Below are 19,697 nucleotides of genomic sequence, written 5' to 3' on the forward strand. Positions count from 1 at the left end.
ATTAATTCCTTGGGCTCTTGAGTTATACTGCCTGGCTCTACCACCTACAAATCTTTTATGTTGGGCAAGTTGCTTAAACTTTTGTGCCTCAGTTTCCTCATGTATAAAATGGAAAGCATAATAGTACTCACCTTGTGCTGTTGTTATGAGGATAAAACCTGTTATTGTATGTAAAGGATTAAAATTCTGCCTAGCAGATAAGTGTTCAACAAACATTAATTATTATCGATAGTATTTTAATCATCACGTTCTTTTAGAATTTCTAGCCTACAGATTCTCCATCGTATGTTTTAATTTTAGAATGGTGTTTTGTGTCTAAATGCCATCTTTTTGTAAATTACTAAATTGTTTGCATTTTGATAGACATCATGTTTTCTAGACTCATGGGGAATATGAAGTAGAGATTTCTGAAAAGTTGCTTCTATTTCTTGGAATAAATCTGTTTTTATTTCTCCCCAGAAGACATTTGCTGTATCTCTTCCCAATAGGTTTATTTCTTGGAATAAATCTGTTTTTATTTCTTCCTGAAAGACATTTGCTATATCTCTTCACAATAGGTCTCCTCCTTGGAACTACTAAATATTTCCATTTACCTGGTAATTTTTCTGTTTGTTCAACTTTACAGAGCCAGACATTTTGTTCAGTTGGGGAAGTTGATATGGGAATGCACAGAAATTATGTGGATTTTCTTTTCTAACTTTTAACTCTTGTCAAAGGGGAAAAGAAAATGCTTTCATTTTCTGTAGCTTTATTTAAAAACATTTTTTTAAAACTATTATAGCTTTGTAATAGTTGTATATCTTTATAAAACTATAGAGGCATACAATGTGAATTAATCAAATCAGGATCCTTCGGTAGCTTCATTTTGCTTTATTTGTGGGAGCCCCAAGTGGCTATAATGAGTACTACAAGAGTATCCTGGGAGGCAGTCACATGACAGAAAATACTGTTTTCATCAGAGATTTATTTTTTCCACAATTTTTCAATAGCTTAAAATTAGCTAAGCACCTTTCCCTGACTTTTCCCCCTGACATGACTAATCTCATGGGTGACCTTTTATGACATTGCACATCTCAGCCAGTTGTCCTATTGGTGAACATCAGCCAAAATACTTTTATTTGTCCTCCACTGGCTACCCCAAAGCACTTAATTCCCCCACTTCTGTTCAGATATTGGAATTTGGAGAGGAGGCTCAGATCCTGTTCTCTTATTTTGCAGATCAACTTTTTTGATCATAAGTGCCGAATCACAGACTAATTATGATGGCCCCCAATTTGATCCCATTTGTACTGTGCACTAGATTTTATAAGGACAATTATCTAAGTTGGGGCATCTTAAAAGCCTCCTTTCCTGTTACCCAACACTGTTAATGATTTCTTTTTTGCTATTTCCCACTATTTAAATTTCTTTGATAAATTCCTTGGGACTTAGGGAAAGAGTGTTAAATATATGTGTTCATGTTACTATCCTGAAATGGAATGGTCCTATTTTTCTTTTTTATGGGAGATCCTTACTTTCCCAAAGCACTGACATTCGTATATAATGAACCCATATTTGAAGTATGTGATTAAATATGTAATAAATCTCCTTGAAAGAGAAGTCAGTTACTTTATTTCTTATTAATGATAGGAAAGCCATTCTCTTAGATTTGTTGTTAAATTTCTGTTAAACAGATAAACCAAATCACATGAATTTTTAAAGGTGCTATTTGATAATTATATGAAAATATTCATGGTACATATTGTATCATATTAGAGACAACAAATATATAAAAGAAGATAATCTCATTTGAATATTCTAAAATATGTTTTAAAAAACAAAAGCTTAAAAACCATGAAATTCAGTACAGTTCTTCAATGAGAACAAAGTTTTTATTTAGTTCATCTTACCTTGTTAATTCTAAAAGATTTCTGTTTTGTGAATTGTGTATGAATGTTTACCCACTCAAATTTCATGTTCCATTTGTAGCAAAAAATTTTTAGATTGTTATGTTTCTGAAATTTATATTTCAAAAGGTATTTTTATTTATAAATATCATGTAATGTTGTAATATTGAATTATACTTTTTTCAAGTTATAATACTTCTGCAGAAATTCTGATATGCCCTCTAGGCTACCTAAATATACATCCAACTCTTCTAATTCCTCTGGATGAATATAGTGACCCATCTGAAGAAATTACGCCTAAACCTTTGTGCTATTTATTTTTATAGTAGCAATATGGTCTGGCTAAGAATCAAACTCTGACTTTTCTTTTAACTCCCCTTTTTATGGTCTAGGCACAACTGCCACTTCCAATAAGGGTATAATGACTGGTTCTGTCTATTCTGTATGTTTTGATCCATCTCCCTGGATGCTTCTCCTGCCCCTGGACCTCAACACTTGCCAGTCTGTACTCTCACGTCATCCAAGTAACATCTGTGCATCCATTGGTCTTGTGTCTTCTGCCTTGGGAAATTTTCCTATACCCCAAGCTTGGCTTATATTCTCTGCGTGTGCTCATCAATATTACAGTGCTTTTCATATAGTATTTTAAATGATTCTTTAAATGCCTTTCATAGCAGATAGATGAATTAAACTCATAGCACGCAAGGACTAAGTCTTCCTCAAATTTATAACTATAATGCCAAGCATAACATCAGCTCTCAAAATATATTTGTGGAATTAATCACTAAATAATGTGACTATGTTGAACATTAGCACATTAAAGAGAAATTTTTAACACTGCTATCACAAAGTTGGCAACACTAAGAATATAAGTAACTATTAGTGTGTTAAGTGTTGGGGTACTACCTGAATTAAGGCTGGTGGATAAGTAACTCTGGATTTGTTTTTTAGAAAATTTAGGAGTAATCACAAAATGTAAACATTATGCAATATTGACATTAGTTAACATTTAGCCATTACTCTATTCACACTAGGTTTTTACAGCGAATGAGATACAAAGAAGCAAGACAATTATCCAGGAAATTGGAGTGTGTGATGGGAATAGAAAACTTTGACCTAAATGACAGTAAGTATATACTTTAATCTATCTCTGATTTTCTACTGCTATAGAAAAAGAACTAGCATTCTAGTTACTTCAGAATCATTCAGCCTTCCTGACCTCCTACTTCTAGTAGAAAGTCTCCCCTTAAACAAGTGCTTGTCAATCTTGGCAGCACATTGAAATCACATGTGTGATTTTGTTCATAAAGCTGAATTTCTGAGGAGGACCAGGGCATCTATCTACTCCTCAGAAGTGTACTAGTTTCCTTATTGCTCAGAGTGAAGAGTAAATAAGTACTATTTCAAGAAATAGAGAATTGACTGTGTTATACAAAATTATAGTTATAGAAGAACAACAGGAAGAACTAGAAAAACTATATACTTTGAATGTTTGAAACATTTCAAATTTTTTACTATAGAAGAACACAAATATATGCACAAAATAAAAAAACACACATCATTAGGAATGAATTTAAAAGAAGCATTAAAAATAAAAATAAGTATAAAGCAAGGTGATATAGCTAAGAATAAACATTAAAGCATATGGATGGACTACATGGAGAAAATATCAAAGTATTATTTAGAGACATTGTTTAAAATAGTAAAAAGACTGAATGTTAATTAAGTGGCAATCACTGAAATCTGGTCAAATAAAGTGTGATACTTCCATATAATCAATACTGTTCATCCATTAAAAATTAAAATGATAGTTTTTTCTATGATACGAAACAATTGTCAAGATAAACTGTTAAGTGACAAAAGTAAGGTACAGATGATATAAAGTATGCTACTATTTGTGTTAAGAGTAGAAAAATAAATGTTCTTTGTAAATATACACTTATGTACATATATAAGCATTTGCATGTATTATATACTTAAATATGAATAAAATGTAACTGGAAAGAGTCATTAGAAATTGTGGTTTGTTCTGGGAAACAGAGTTAGACATCAGAGACTTACTTTCTATTGCTTAACTTTTTGTACAATCAAATATTTTAATTAATTAATTAATTTTTTAGACAGCCACAGAAGCTGAGATGAACATCTTTTAAATGCGCATGTATTATCTTTTTTTAAATAATAAAGTAAAATCTCTAAATTCATTCTGATACTGGAACTAAAGACCATTGGTGTAGTACATTTAGACCTTAATAAAGCCATAGCAAGGGTTCTTAACCTTTTTTTGTGCCCTCGACCCCTTTGATAATCTAGGAGAATCTTTGGACCCACTCTCTATAAGTTTTTGATGTTTTAAAAATGGATAAAATAAAATGCACAGAATTATAAGGGAAATAAAATATATTCAAATTAGTTTTAAAATATTTGACCTGGCAGTGGGTCTAATATCAGCCAAAATTTGGTAACAGAGATGAACAAAAATTATATTTTAGGAAATCTACAATAGCTCTATTGTGATATGAAAACATCTTCAATTTATTTTGGTGGAAAAATCACAGGTAATGTTAATGCTGTGTGGTTTGTTGTATAATTACAGGAAATTCTAAATTCTAGTTAAAAGTAGTGAAAATAAAGATGTGATTTATTTTCTCCCTTCCAAGCTCACAGACTACTCCTAATGTCTATTGAGGAATTCATTGAGTGTCTATGGATTCCAAATTAAGAAATTTTCTTTTTTTTTAATTTAAAAATATTAAGGAGGTACAAATGTTTTTGTTACATGAATACCTTTTATAATGCTTAAGTTGGGGCTTTTAGTGTACCCTCACCCGGATAGTGTTCATCGTACCTGTTAGGTAGGTTTTTACCCCTCCCCTCTTCCCCCCTTCACCCTTCTTCATTTCTAATGACTTTTACTTCACTTTTGCCTATGTGTGCCCATTGATTAGTTCCAAATCATTACAGAGTGTATGTGGTGTTTGTTTTTCCATTCCTGAGATGCTTCACTTAGGATAATGGTCTCCAGTTACATTCAAGTTGCTGCAAAAGACATTATTTTTATCCCTTTTTATGGCTGATAATACTCCATGGTGTATATATGTGTATATACACCACATTTTGTTAATCCACTCACGAATTGATGGGCACTTAGGTTGATTCTACGTATTTATGATTGTGAATTGTGCTGCAATAAGCATTCAAGTGCAGGTGTCTTTTTGATAAAATGACTTCTTTTCCTTTGGGTAGATACTCAGTAGTAGGATTGCTGGGTCAAATAATGTCTACATTTATTTCCTTGAGGAATCTCCATACTATTTCCCATAGAGGTTGTGCTAAATTGCAGTGCCACCAACAGGGCATAAGCATTCTCTCTACTTTCATGCTAGCATCCATTGTTTCTTGACTTTTTAGGAATGGCCATTCTGACAAGGGGAAGATGACATCTCATTGTGGTTTTAATTTGCATTCCCCTGAGGATTACTGATGTTGAGCATTTCTTCATTTTTTTTTTTGACCACTTGTCTATCTTATTTTTGAAAAATTTCTGTTCATGTCTTTTACTCACTTTTTAATGGGGTTGTTTGCTTTTCTCTTGCCAATTTGTTTGAGTTCTTTGTAGATTCTGGATTTTAATCCTTTATCAGATATATAGTTTGCAGACAACATACACTGGGGAAAGGAAGTCCTATTCAATAAATGATGATGGGAAAACTGAAAAGCTACATGCAGAAGAAGGAAACAGGACCCCTATCTCTCACCATATACAAAAATTAATTCAAGATGAATTAAATACATACATGTAAAGCATGAAACCATAAAACTTCTAGAAGAAAATGTAGGAAAAACTCTTTTAGATATCAGCTTAAGCAAAGAATTTATGACTAAGACCCCAAAGGCAAATATGGCAACAACAAAAATAAATAAATGGATATTTGGTTAAATTAAAAAGTTTCTGCACAGCAAAGGAAATAATCAACAGAGTAAACATACAATCTGCAGAATGGGAGAAAATATTCATAACCACACATCTGATAAAGAACTCTTTCTTTATAAAAATCCCCTGGGCTTAAATTCCTTTATACATAAAATAAGGCCAGGAAGAGTAACTCATGCCTGTAATCCTAGTACTTTGAGAGGCTGAGGCAAGAGGATCACTTGAGGCCAGGAGTTTGAGACCAGCCTGAGCAGAAGCAAGACCATGTCTCTGCAAAAAAATCTTTTAAAAAATTAACAGGGCATGATGGTGCATACTTGGAGGCAGGAGGATTGCTTGAGCTCAGGAGTTTGAAGTTGCAGTGAGCTATGATGACACCACTGCACCCTAGCCTGGGTAACAGAATGAGACTCTATCTCAAAAAAAAAAAAAAAAATCCTTTATATACAAAATTTAAAAATTTAATACAGACCTTTGTCATAAGGGTTTCAGATAAAGAGCTAAAAATGTTAATTTGTATTTTTCTTAATTCCAACTCATAAGTATGCTTGAAATTTATTTTCTGTTTTCTCTAAAATATCACAGACAAGGTAGCTAGAAATAATATGACCATTTAGAGTTTATACTAATGTCCCGGCCCGCGGGACCTTCTGTTACTCGCGGGGGCGAGGGGGACCGTGCCTGAAAGAGATGAGCGAGAGAGAGAAACGAGACCAAGCAAATGGTTGTCAAGGTCTGCTTTACTTAGATTTTTAGTGGGTTTTATAGGCATACAAAAACAAGGAAGTCAAAACAAAAAATAGAGTAGTGATGATGAGGCTTGGGTCTGGGTTGATTAGCCCTAATCAGTGTCTTATCGTATCTTGTTTTTGACTGATTACTCATCTCCAACCGGAACATTTGCAGTCAACACATCCTGGAGCATTCCGTGGTCAGCACGTCATGGACTGCGTTCTTCTTGGAGCTATAGCTGGAATTTTCCAGGGCGAAGTTCGTGTGTAGGACAAGTCATAGGGGAGTTGAGGGTCTTTGAGGGTCCTTGCCTCTAACATCTCCCCCTGTCTTTATTAATATGAGGGAGGTTTATATAAGTGAGTGGAGAGCCTGTCTTAGGCTACGCGATGTGCTTCCGCGACCAGCACCCCAAATATAAGATCTGGCGATTAATGTGAAGGTGAGGCCTCTGTCTTAGGCTATGTAGGTGGCATCCAGCTCCGGCACTTCTGATTATGAAGTGTGCCCCCGGGCATGGACCTACAATATTCCCGTCATGGAGTTACCTCACAGCTGGCGGGGTGTGCACCTGGTACACGGCATCGCGATAATCCCGTCATGGGCGTCTCCACAGCCTTTGGAACCAACTGCGTTCCATGTCTGAGGCAAGGTCTGAGAAATTTAGACCCTCTGTGGCTGAATGGGGAGACTCTGTATGGAGGTCTTCTCTGGAGCCTCTTTGTTCTAGCCGTTGGTGAAACACGGAGACCGATTTTTGTGTGGCTGCGTCTACCTGCCATGTATAGTTGTAGATCTGATGGATGTTGGTTGCGATGGTGCTCTTGGTCACGACTAGAATCAGGCATAGGAGAGGCAGCACCTTTTTTCGGGGAGTCATTGTATTTCTGGAAGAGAACAGAATTAAGAATTCTTCTCAGGGGATTCCCTGGGTGGGTTATATAACTTAATCGCGCTCTCTGGTAGCCATCTGGCGTTTTTTGCCTGGGTATCATAGATGCAGGCATGTCCTTTTCCCCATATGAGGACAGGGTCAGGCCCCAGCCATTTGCCTGTAAGCGGCTCCTTCCATAAGGCCCGTGCATAAGTATCTGTGGTGGATGGGTGCCAAAGGCGGTCGGCGGCCGTTTTACCGGCAGTGTCAAAGGTGAGAAAGTTTAAAATGAACAGGGCATGATTAAGCAGGGTTTTGGAATTACCTGTTAAAGGGTACAAAATTCCTCCTCCCGATTGTAGTTTGGAGAGCATATTTTTTAACGTCTGATGAGCTCTCTCTACAATACCTTGGCCCTGAGGGTTATATGGAATGCCTGTAACATGCTTAATGCCTAACTGAGCACAAAAACTTTTGAAATTGGAACTGATATATCCCGGGCCATTGTCAGTCTTAATAACTTTAGGCTGAGGGAGGGAGGTGAGACAGGCTATAATATGACTAATAACGTGGCGGGTGGCCTCGCCTGTTTGTAGGGAAGCAAAGATAAATCCACTGCAAGTATCTATAGAGACATGTACATATTTAAGCTTTCCGAAAGGGGGGTAATGAGTGACATCCATCTGCCAGAGCTCCCCAGGGATCAGGCCTCGAGGGTTGACTCCTAGGTGTGGCTCAGGGAGAAGGGTAAAACAAGCCCTGCATTGGCGGACGATTTCTCTGGCCTGTTCTCTAGTAATGGAGAATTTAAGCCTGAGGGTATGGGCGTTGAGATGGTGTAAATCATGAGCCTGGCGTGCAGCGCAGACAGGATCAACAGTGATATTGTGAACAGCGCCTGCAACGCGAGTCGCCTGATCAACAAGATTATTTCCAGCTACTAGAGGCCCAGGAAGGCCAGTGTGGGCACGAATATGGCCTATAAAAAAGGGCGCAGAACGGGAGTGAATGAGTCCTTGTAGTTGCTGGAACATTTGAGTGGTATTGTTGGAGGGCCGAATATGAGGCACAGTTTCTAAAGTGGCGACAGCATGAGCAACATAAGAACTATCAGTATACAAGTTAAATGGTGACTGATCTACGTATTTGAAGACTGCGACTAAGGCTGCTAACTCAACCAGTTGAGCAGAGGAGAATCTGGTGGGAAAACTGCGGACCTGGCCATTAATGCTATAGGCCGCGGTGCCTGAGGAGGAGCCGTCGGTAAAGACTAAGACGGCTCCTGGAATGGGGGAGACTCTTGTTTTTTTGGGAAATATTACAGGTGTCCGATAGAGGAACTGAATTAGTTTATCAGGGGGGTAATGATTATCTAGTTTGCCCTGGAAAGATGTACAGTTAACTGCCCAGTCATCATCATTCTGTATTAGCCACCGAATTTGGGAAGCATTGTAAGGGAGTATTATGATATCTGGATCTTTTCCAAAAAGCTTAAGGGAGTTTTCTCGCCCCAATCGAATAATTTTAGCTACTAAGTAAGGGTAGGTGGGAAGGACTTTAGGGGAGGAAGCCGATAGATGAACCCAAAAAAGAGGCTTGCCCTGCCAAAAGAGTCCCGTGGGTGAAAAGGGGGTGGGGAGGACAATGAAATATAAGGGGGAATCAGAGAAGTAGCCAATGGCCTGGGCATTTATGGCCTGCTCGACTAAATCGAGTGCTTGCTGCCCTTCTTTAGTTAGGGAGCGGGGAGAGGTTGGGTCAGTATTTCCCTGCAGGATGTCAAATAGGGGTTTTAACTGTCCTGTGGTGAGTTTTAAATATGGGCGAAGCCAATTAATGTCGCCTAGAAGACGCTGAAAATCATTAAGGCATTGAAGAGAATCTTTTCTGATCTGTACTTTTTGGGAGAGGACCTTGTTGGGGAATAATTCAAAACCTAGGAACAGGTGAGGGGGGCAGACCTGAATCTTTTCGGGGGACAAGCGGAGGCCTCGAGCTTGTAAGGCCGAGACAACCTGCATAGTAACTTGATGTAAGGTTGCCTCGTCGGCTCCGGCTAAAAGAATGTCATCCATATAATGAATTATATATAGTTGAGGATGTTGAATTCTAAAAGAATCAATTGTCTGAGCTACATATTTTTGGCAAAGGGTAGGGCTGTTGGCCATGCCTTGAGGCAATACTCGCCACTGGAAATGCGGGGAGGGTCCTATACAATTTACTACTGGAAGACTGAAGGCGAAGCGCTTACAGTCATCTGGGTGCAATGGTATGGAGAAAAAGAAGTCTTTTAGGTCAATGACTATCTTATAGTAGCCTCTGGGGATAGCTACGGGTGAAGGCAAACCAGGCTGGAGTGCCCCCATGGGAACCATTGTTTGATTAACAGCCCGCAAGTCTTGTAGTAGCCGCCACTTGCCAGTCCCTTTTTTAATGACAAAAATGGGAGTGTTCCATGGTGAAGTAGAGGGCTCTATGTGTCCGGCAGCTAATTGTTCCTGCACCAACGCTGTAGCTGCGGCTAGCTTGTTAGATGGGAGGGGCCACTGATCGATCCAGACAGGTGAGTCACTCTTCCAAGTGATTTTATCTGCCTGAAGTGCAGGGGGATCAATGGCCCTTACAAAAAATGTTCTTTGAACCCTAGTCCTGATCTGTCTGATTTAGGGGGGGTGGTCAGGGGTGCTCTTAGTCCCTGACCCTCCTTGCCTAAGCCCTGTCCTGGGAGGAATTCCTGTTTAAGCATTTGGCTGGCTACAACTTCATTGGGGCTGCACATAATGACATTCATTTGTGCAAGGATATCACGCCCCCATAAGTTAACAGGCAGGTTTGGGACTACAAAGGGTTGGGTGGTGCCTTTGTTTCCCTCAGGGTCTTCCCATGTTAAAATTTTTGAGCTCTGGAGAGTATTATTAGACTGTCCTATACCTTGTAAGTGTGTAAGTGAAGGCTGCAATGGCCATGATTGGGGCCAGGCGTCCTGGGCAATAACTGTGGAATCGGCGCCAGAATCAAGAAGGCCTTCAAAAAGTTTACCATCTAACTTTAACCGCAGGGTGGGTCGTTTTTTGGTGATAGCTTGGACCCAATAAAGATCAGAAGAGCCAGGGCAGGAAGCACCTCGGTTAGAGGTGATGGCTGGGAAGGACGTATTAAGGGGCAAGGGCAACGCCTGAGCTAAGCGCTGTCCCTTAGAGACACACACAGGGCCGGTAAGCGCGCTGGCTAAGATGTTAATCTCCCCAGTAAAGTCACTATCTACTATGGAAGGGTGGACTATGAGCCCTGCAAGAGTAGAGGAGGCTCGGCCCAGAATAAAAAAGAACATGTTAGCCGGTGGGGGTCCAAATGAGCCAGTAGGCAAAATTTGGACACCATCTTCAGGTTTTAATATTGTGTCGGAGGAGGCACACAAGTCCACTCCTGCACTCCCTGTGGTCGCTCGGAGGAGTCTAGGGGCTGGGGATCCTCTTGTCGGCTGTTCCCCGAGGCCGACTGAAATTGAATAGGACAAGGGGCCCGGGGCTGGCCCCTCAGGCCGTTTCCCGAAAGGGGTGGCAAGGGATTTCCAAGGGCATCAGTCTTAGAACGGCACTCACTAGCCCAATGGTATCCCCTCTTGCAGCGAGGACAGAGGGAGGGGGGCCAGGTTGGCCTGCCTGGTGGTCTACTGAGGTTAGGGGCAGCAGAGGAGGTGGCTAAGGGGCATTGCTTCGCAAAGTGCCCTGGCTGACCGCACTTAAAACAGCCTCTCTGTGCCGCAGTGCCTTGAATGGCAGCCCCAACCGCAAGTTGCACAGCCTGCGACACCTTATGGGCGAAGGGGTCAGCATCATTACACATTCTAATCATGTCATTAAGGTCCTTGTTTTTAACTTTGCCCCTGAGGATGGCCCTGCAAGCACTGTTAGCATTTTCATAGGCCAATTGTTTAATAAGCCTATTATTCTCATCCTCGTGCCCGAGGGTTCGTTCAGCAGACTCTAAAAGCCTGCCCACAAATTCACTAAAGTTCTCTTGAGCTCCCTGGGTGATTTTTGTCAGGGGAGTGAGAACAGATCCCGTAGAGGGAAGTGTTCGCCAGGCGCCGAAAGCAGCTGGGGCGGTCTGAGACTAAAGCCCGATTGGGAGTCCCCTTTGGTGCTGTTCAGTGGCAAATTTCCCTTGTCCGCTAAGTTTTTCAAGGGTCCAAGAGGCAGAATTGGGTTTTTTTTAAATTATTAGTAGCCGTAGTTTGACAGCGGTCGAGAAAATCGGCTTTCCACGAGAGGAACTGTCCGCGAGAAAGGACTGCCTGAACCAGCTTGGTCCATTCTCCGGGGAGCAGGTAGCCGCCTCCCGAGGCTGCCTCTAGGAGGGAGTAGGTAAAGGGTGCATTGGGCCCATACGTCCTAACAGCAGAATTTAATTCTTTTAAAGTCTTAAGTTTTAGTCTGCGGAACTCAGTAGGCTCTGCAGTGGGCCCCGGGACTGCCTCTTCTGGGGGGTCATCACTATCACCTTCCCTTTCTCTCCCTTCCGTATCCTCATTATCTGAATCTTGGGGTGGGGACTGGCTCAAAGAAGGGGCGGCAAGGTCTCCTTGCCTATTAGACCTGGTAACTACCGGGAATGCTAGGGCTTTATGGGAGGATTTTAAGGATTTTTTATGTAAGGTGACGTGAGACTGGGCGGTCTCATGACGTGGGTGGCTAATGAAAATCGAATCTTTAAGCGTATCTTGGAGGGAGGACAAGTCTTTGGAAAGCTGGGCAAACTCTTTTTGAAGTTGTAAAACATCCTTTAATTGCGTAACCCTTTGACTTAAGTCTTCTTTGGTACGCAAAAGTAAGGGCATTGTAAGGGGGGGTATTAACGAAGGTGCGTAAATCTGGGGTATGTAAGGAGGCGGCCATTTGGGATCGTAATATTGGACCGCTTCCTCTCCGAGGGTAGCCTCTTCGGCGGGGTCGAGGGACTCTCGGGGGGGTTGTTTTTTGAACACCGGGTAATTAAATGCATGAGGAGCCATAACCTCAGGTAAGGGAGGGTAGAGGGCCTTGGTGTCTAGTCTACTAACCGAGGGCTCCTCTTTAGATGTCTGGAGCTCAACTGATGGGTCTGGAGGGGGCATATTAATACAAACTGAGGGGCAAGGGGAAGGGTATGTTGATCTTTTAGGATTATCAGGGGGGGCTGACCCTTCGGCCGCTTCTAAAGACGTTTTTGAAGCGGACCGCGACACGGGTCGGAGGCAGAATTCTGCTACTGAGAGCAGCTGCTTTTTATTGGGGTCTGAATCTGCCCCTTCAACAATATCTCTGATTAGTCCCCAGTACGAAAAAACAGATCCAGGGACGGCATCTGGGCCCTGACTTAGAAGTAAATCGTTTAAATCTCTACCTACTTTTTGCCATTTGTGTGGGTGAATCTCAGGTCCACCAATAATAAACCAAGGACAAGCACGATCAATGAACACAAAAAACTTTACTAGATCCTTTTTCTTAACTCTAATTCCTCTCTCTCTGAGTGAGGCCTTGAGATCCTTAATAAAAACGGCCTCCTTAGACAATGAATGGCCCATCTCGATGGGGTGACAATGTAAAATTTTACTCACCAGACCGTCGACTCTGTGAGCGGCAGAACGAGGGTCTCTGTAGGGTTTCCTTCGGCCGAAGAGCGCTCCGTGGCGTCACCCGACAAAAGTCCGTACCTCGAGCCCCACGTTGGGCGCCACTTGTCCCGGCCCGCGGGACCTTCTGTTACTCGCGGGGGCGAGGGGGACCGTGCCTGAAAGAGATGAGCGAGAGAGAGAAACGAGACCAAGCAAATGGTTGTCAAGGTCTGCTTTACTTAGATTTTTAGTGGGTTTTATAGGCATACAAAAACAAGGAAGTCAAAACAAAAAATAGAGTAGTGATGATGAGGCTTGGGTCTGGGTTGATTAGCCCTAATCAGTGTCTTATCGTATCTTGTTTTTGACTGATTACTCATCTCCAACCGGAACATTTGCAGTCAACACATCCTGGAGCATTCCGTGGTCAGCACGTCATGGACTGCGTTCTTCTTGGAGCTATAGCTGGAATTTTCCAGGGCGAAGTTCGTGTGTAGGACAAGTCATAGGGGAGTTGAGGGTCTTTGAGGGTCCTTGCCTCTAACATACTAACACATGAAATGAAAAATATATCAATTACTCAGTGAATCCCTTCTACATAAACATCTGTCAATATTGATTCTAACTTTTTTTATTTTTGCTAGAACTTTCTTTCCTTTCTCCACCTCACTTCAAAATCAGTGGCTAATATTTTTAACATTTTTTTTTTTTTTTACTTTTCCATTATGCACAAGACTCATCCAGTGGCTTCCCCCATGCCTCACAACATTATCACAGATGGTTACTGAAACCTAAGTCTTCATTTGATTTTATACAGCATTAACTTTTTAATCCTGGAATATGTGATTGAAAGAAATTGCTCAAGTTCCAATGCCCCTGACTTTTAAACAATCATTGTTCCTTCCTTTTGTCTCAACCACCAAAACCATTAATACTTTGTACCCTTTTTAAGTTGCAAAATGTCCACTTAAAACCCTTAATCAGTCAGAACGTTGGTAAATTATACCTTCATGCTATCCATATTGAGTACCCATTACTCCTGGACATAGCACATTAACTGACTCATTAGCTATTTCAAACCATATGGACTTGGGTTTGGGTGGGTCATTTTGATAATATCCTGAGGTGAGTTTCCTAATTATTGCAATTATGTGATCTCAATCACGAGGCCAGGTTCACAAAATAGTGTCAGTGCCTTTAGAATGGGTGTCACAGCACCCAGACAATGACTGAGATGAGCAACATGCTCTTTGGTTGTTATAAGTCCCTTGATACTCAAAAAGTAATTACTTGAAAAGTTCTGAGAAACCGCCAGAAACAGTCTGAGAATTGAGTGAGCATGGAATGCTATAACACTTGATAATCATGGATAGATTGCCTGGAATTGAAAGTGGGAAAACTTGAATGCCTCAATGTTAATGCTATGTAAACATAGGTTTCTAATGTAAATTTTGTACAATATTTAAAGCAACAATGTAGACTTTTTTTAAAAAGGTGGGGGAAGGACAGGAAAAGAGCAAGTGTAAAAATCATGTTGTCCATGAGAAATTCCATGTAGTGTCACAAAACAAATACGAAAGGTAAGAAGTTCACATGCTGAAGAGTTTGGGGATTTTGTATAAACAAAATGTGTATATATACACACATGCACCACATTTTGTTCACCCATTCAACTGTTGATGGACACCTGGGTTGCTTCTTGGCTATTGTGAATAATGCTGCTAGAACACGGGTGTATAAAGATCTGTTCAAGTCCTTGCTTTTAATTCTGAAAGGTTATCTTTAAAGCACAAAATAGTAAATGTGCATTTTCAAAGCCTGCTCTCTGCCTAGAAATTACTAACTACAAATTAAAATAAGATGTCTGCAATTAAAATGATGATCAAATTGAAAGTAAATTAGAGGAAATACCCAAAGCTTAACACCTCCTTTCATGTTTCTCTCTCCTTTCTTAGATCATAGCCAAGGATAAAAATTAAAGTCAAATATTTCTGTTTCTAGACCTTTAAGATATATATGAAAGAATTAGCACAGAGTTGCCAAGATGGGTCAGCTGGGAACAGCACCTGCATACCATTATGGAATCAGTATAAAAGCTTTGGAGTGGCGTGCTCATGCTCAAAATACAGAGGTTCACTGGGAAAAGCAAGGAAGTTTGTAAGCCATCCATTTGAATACTAATGATGAACAATAACTATCAGGTAAGGAATATTTTTGACTTTGAGGAAAAGTCCAAAGATGGGGAGACAGAATAGCAGCTCCTGAAATAAGCATATATTTAGGCTGAAATTCTGGTTGATGTGAAGGGGTCTCGAGTTTGCCAAGCACCATTCAGACATGTAAATAGCTTGAGGGTACAGTGACAAATATTTCCAATTTAGAGGTGGAAATGACAGACTTAGAAAACAGGATAAAACAGGAGTTAAAAGAAGTTTGGGGGTTTGGGGTCATTTAGTTAGAAGAATTAAAGTACTTCAGTGAAACCTCAATTAGTAGTAGGAGCCTAAAATCAGTGGATTTATTCACCAGCCTATTGAGAGGAAACTTCTATTGGCTTCAACACTTTTAAGCTTATTTTTAGTAGGAAAGAGAATTGTGGCATCGCTGATACTTTATTTTGGAATTGTTTGTCATTCTAAAATTGAACCTGCCCAACTTTATTCCTTGCCGGACAATCCACAGATCCATTTGAAGCAAATCTATTACCTCTGTTTTAAAGGCCAGATACTCTTAAGATATTTTATTTCAAGTTTTTTTATTTATTTGTTTTTTGAAACGGAGTCACACTGTCACCCCTAGTAAAGTGCACTGGTGCCATTGTAGCTCACTGCAACCTCAAATTCCTGGACTCAAGCAATCCTCCTGTCAGCCTCCCAAGTAGCTGGGACTACAGGTGTATACCACCACTCCTAGCTAATCTTTCTATTTTTTGTAGAGACAGGGTTTCACTCTTGCTCAGGCTGGTCTGGAACTCCTGACCTCAAGTGATACTCTCACCTAGGTCTCCCAGGGTGCTAGGATTACAGGCATGAGCCACCTCACCTGCCTTATTGCAAGGTTTTTATATTCTCATAAAAGACCTGACTCCCAAAACACTAAGCCTTTAAGATGTCACATAGTATTTATTTATTGATGCAAGCTGAGGATACTAAATTTAATTGGTTAGTGTTACAGCAATTTTATGAGAAAGATCAATCATTTTGGGAGCTAAGGATATCAAAAGAGATTTATATGTAAAGGAAAAATATCAGAAGCTAAATGTAAATGTGGGTGATGGACATTGCTTTCTGCATGGGTGGTTAGCTTGTATAAAAAAGACAGAAAGGCTAGATAGTAAGGCTTCTCTTCTGGGCAAAGGATACTTCATAGAGTCATTCTTTAATTGAGCCACCCTTGTCCTCAATTGCATGTAACACTGAACAAAGTATGCAATTTAGTAGAGTGGTTAAGAGCACAAGATCTGGAGTTAGACTTCTGGGTTCAAATCCTATCTCTGCTGCTTCCATACTATACAAAGTTACTTAAGCAAGTAACTACATTGCTCAGAGCCTCAGGTTCAACCACTATAAAAGTGGGAAAAGAAAGGGCATATCTCACATTTTTTTTCTTTTGTAACTATTAAATGAGTTAATTCCTACAAAGCAATTAGAAGTGGGCCTGGCATGCATTAATAGCGCCATATGCGGGAAGCCATTGCTATTGCTGTCACCGACATGGTGGTTTCCCTCTTCCATTTGACTTCTTAAGGAGAATTCAAAGGCCAATTTTAAAGAAATCTAAAACTGAAGAATCAGACAAAGGAAGAGAATCACAGGATAGAGTTCTTTTTAAATTAAATGTCTGCTACATTTTAATCATTTTTAAGTTAAATGTCTTTTATCTATAGTTGTGTTTGTTGCTCAAGGCTATTCTATGAATTTTGCAAATTCATAAGCCATGATTTATCTTACTGTTTAACTTAGATCTGATAGGCAACCAAGAACGGTGGCCTGAACTTATTTTTCAGGGACAGAATGAATCCTCAAGATGGCTTAAAGTTGTCCTTCTGTTTTGAAATGCTTTATCTTGGTATGTATTGAGGTTGGTTCAGTTTACTAGAGGAAGGATGCCAGTTGGGTGGCTTTATAGAAAAGGTAAGCTTCTGCTACACCTGACTTTGCAGATCACTGGCTCCTGTATTAGCCTTTCCAGGTAGTGCCTCCTTTATCTAACTTTTGCTCCCAAACTCCTAGTTCCTTTTCATCTAATTTATAAAGTGTACAAAGCATTCATCAGTTTGTAATGGTCCCTGTGATTTTGGTATAAATGACTACTCCTCATGCATTAAATAGTGTTCTATGAAACTATATGTAAATGAAACAAAATGTGACTCTACTGAAGGATTTTAATATTTCCACTATTACAAGTCTTCCCTCTTTCAATGTACTGTGTCTCACTTGTTCTATTACATCATGGGGGTGTACAAAGTCAAAATTGCCGACCACATTTTCCTTTATAGGAGAATAATGGAAAAATCTTTGCATTGTTGAGCTTATTGGAATGTCTGTTTCCTAAGAGCAAGTGTTGCCAGTGAGACCAATGGGATGAGGTATATAAGAGAGAGAGAAAGAGAGGGAGAGAGAGAGAAAGGGGGAAGAAGGGAGGGAGACAGTGTAGTATCCAATTTATGAAATTAATTTCTATAGCATGAAAGCATCCCATGTATTTATCCAAGGAAAGTTGATATGAATCCTGACAACTACAGATTCACAATAACTCTTCCTATGAATATACAGCTATGAAAAATAAGCAGGTTCCCAAATAGTTTGAAGTTCTCGCATGAAGCTTATCAGTATTGGCATGTACGGCATTTTAAAAGAGTAAGTATGGTTCTGCTTTATTTTTAGAATTTATTGACCTTAATGGAATAAAATATCATGTAGTAACCTTATTTTTCTTTTAGGCTGGTGTCAAAAGGGAAAATCTTTCTTTGTTGACTGCTGAAGGAATATGAATCTGTAAACTTTAGTGGTTTGTAGCTAACTCATAGCAATATAGTTTTTAAGCTTTTACTTAAATAAATAATGAGTAGTAGAGCTTTTTTGTTCAAATTAAAAGTGCCCTTGTCTTTTTAATTCTTTCTCTCCTTACTGTTCTAGCTCTGCCATCCCATCATATTCCAAAATTAAAGGAAGCAATCCAGGATACCCAGTGACTCAGCACGATAAGAAAAACGTCATCGGAGACCAGCAAGAATCCAAGGTATGATAGAAAGACCAGATGCCATTATGTCCAACCCTATGGACATGAGTAAGTTTCCACAGGTATTAAAATTACATCCAGAAAAGGTACCAGGGGTGGGTAGTGGTGAGAAGACTTGTGGAGTGAGAAAAACAGCCATGAATGATAGTATGAATGAATATATATTTAAAAGAGTCTTTTAAATGACAGAGAACTGGGTTTCTCCTACTTAACAAATGTTGTGTGATTTTGTCTGGGTCACATGTTAGTGGTGGTGATGGAGGGAAAGTGTTGGGGGATGGATTGGTCAGCCATCTATGGAAATGGGGACTGCAGAGTTGATAAAAGTTGTCAATTATAAAGTTAGTCAACTACATAAGTTAAAATTACTTTCTTGTATATCCGAGTCAAGATAAATAAATATTGACCTCTGTACAAATAGAAATATTGACAGAACTTTCTTACAAGTGTTTCCGACTAGAAAAATAATCTTGGCTCTATCTATAAAATTTATAGAGGTATTAATATGGGAGGGTGACCAAAAAGAGAATAATAGGAATGGTGACATTAATAATGGGGAAAATTTTTTTTCAGAAAAGAAATTACACTGCATTTCCATGAATATGGCCCAAATTTATAAAGAGAGAGCTTGAGAAGGGGAATTGGGCATGGCTAAACGATATAGTTTTAGAAAAATGTAACACTTCAGTAATCATCTGTCTGTCTAGCAATTTTTTAGAGGACAAAGATCACAGCCAGGGCTTTCAAATGAAGATGTGCCTAGCAAGGAAGATAGTGACTATCTGTTATTAAATAAGGCTTAAACAATCCCTTAATCTGAGGCTTTAATCTAGATAGAAAATGTCTGAATACTGCACCTGGACTTGCCAGCTATTTTTAGGATAGAGAGCAGGATAAATCATTTTTATCTTGGGACTTCTATTGATCCTAGTTTAGTGCTTTGTACTCCAGGGCTCCCAGAAAGAGGTGACACTTAAGAGCGACAAGGAGTAACATCATTTCTTGGTCTTATCCATGGTTCCTATTTACTGCATCAAAGGTCAGGAAAATGATGAAAGGAAGTAGTTTCTTCCAAAGAGCAATCCAGTAGAATAGTTTCCGGATTCTTAAAACTCTTGACAGTTATGTTAAAACACTTAGCAATTTTGACCTCTCTAGAATACCCATAGACATTCTGCAAAATGAGAGATCTAATTGCAATTCAGTTATTCAATAATTTTTAAAAAGCCAGCTGAGAAGTCTATTTGACAAATTCCTGGAGAAGCCAGAAGAGCTCTGTGGAAACTGATTAGCTATTTTCTATTTCTATTACAAATGAAATAGAGGGGGAAAAATAATAGACAAATCTCCAGATATAAAGAAAGCAACATAATTTGCATCTCCAGTTTTCTTCCACCTCAATGTCTTTGCCTATTTGGCCCACTTCCACCATTC

At 39.6% G+C, this 19,697-nt stretch overlaps 1 protein-coding gene across 1 annotated transcript in view; it reads left to right on the forward strand.

Annotated features, from left to right (window-relative positions):
- Positions 1-18,144: 18,144 nt before the first annotated feature.
- VRK2 (VRK serine/threonine kinase 2) overlaps positions 18,145-19,697 on the forward strand; it is a 119,726-nt gene continuing 118,173 nt past the window's right edge. Inside the window, exon 1 of the mRNA XM_012748605.2 lies at positions 18,145-18,263. The gene's annotated coding sequence lies outside the window, so the exon portion shown is untranslated. The remainder of the gene's footprint in view (positions 18,264-19,697) is intronic.

The sequence above is a fragment of the Microcebus murinus genome, chromosome 3 (assembly GCF_040939455.1).
Source record: "Microcebus murinus isolate Inina chromosome 3, M.murinus_Inina_mat1.0, whole genome shotgun sequence".
NCBI lineage: Eukaryota > Metazoa > Chordata > Mammalia > Primates > Cheirogaleidae > Microcebus > Microcebus murinus.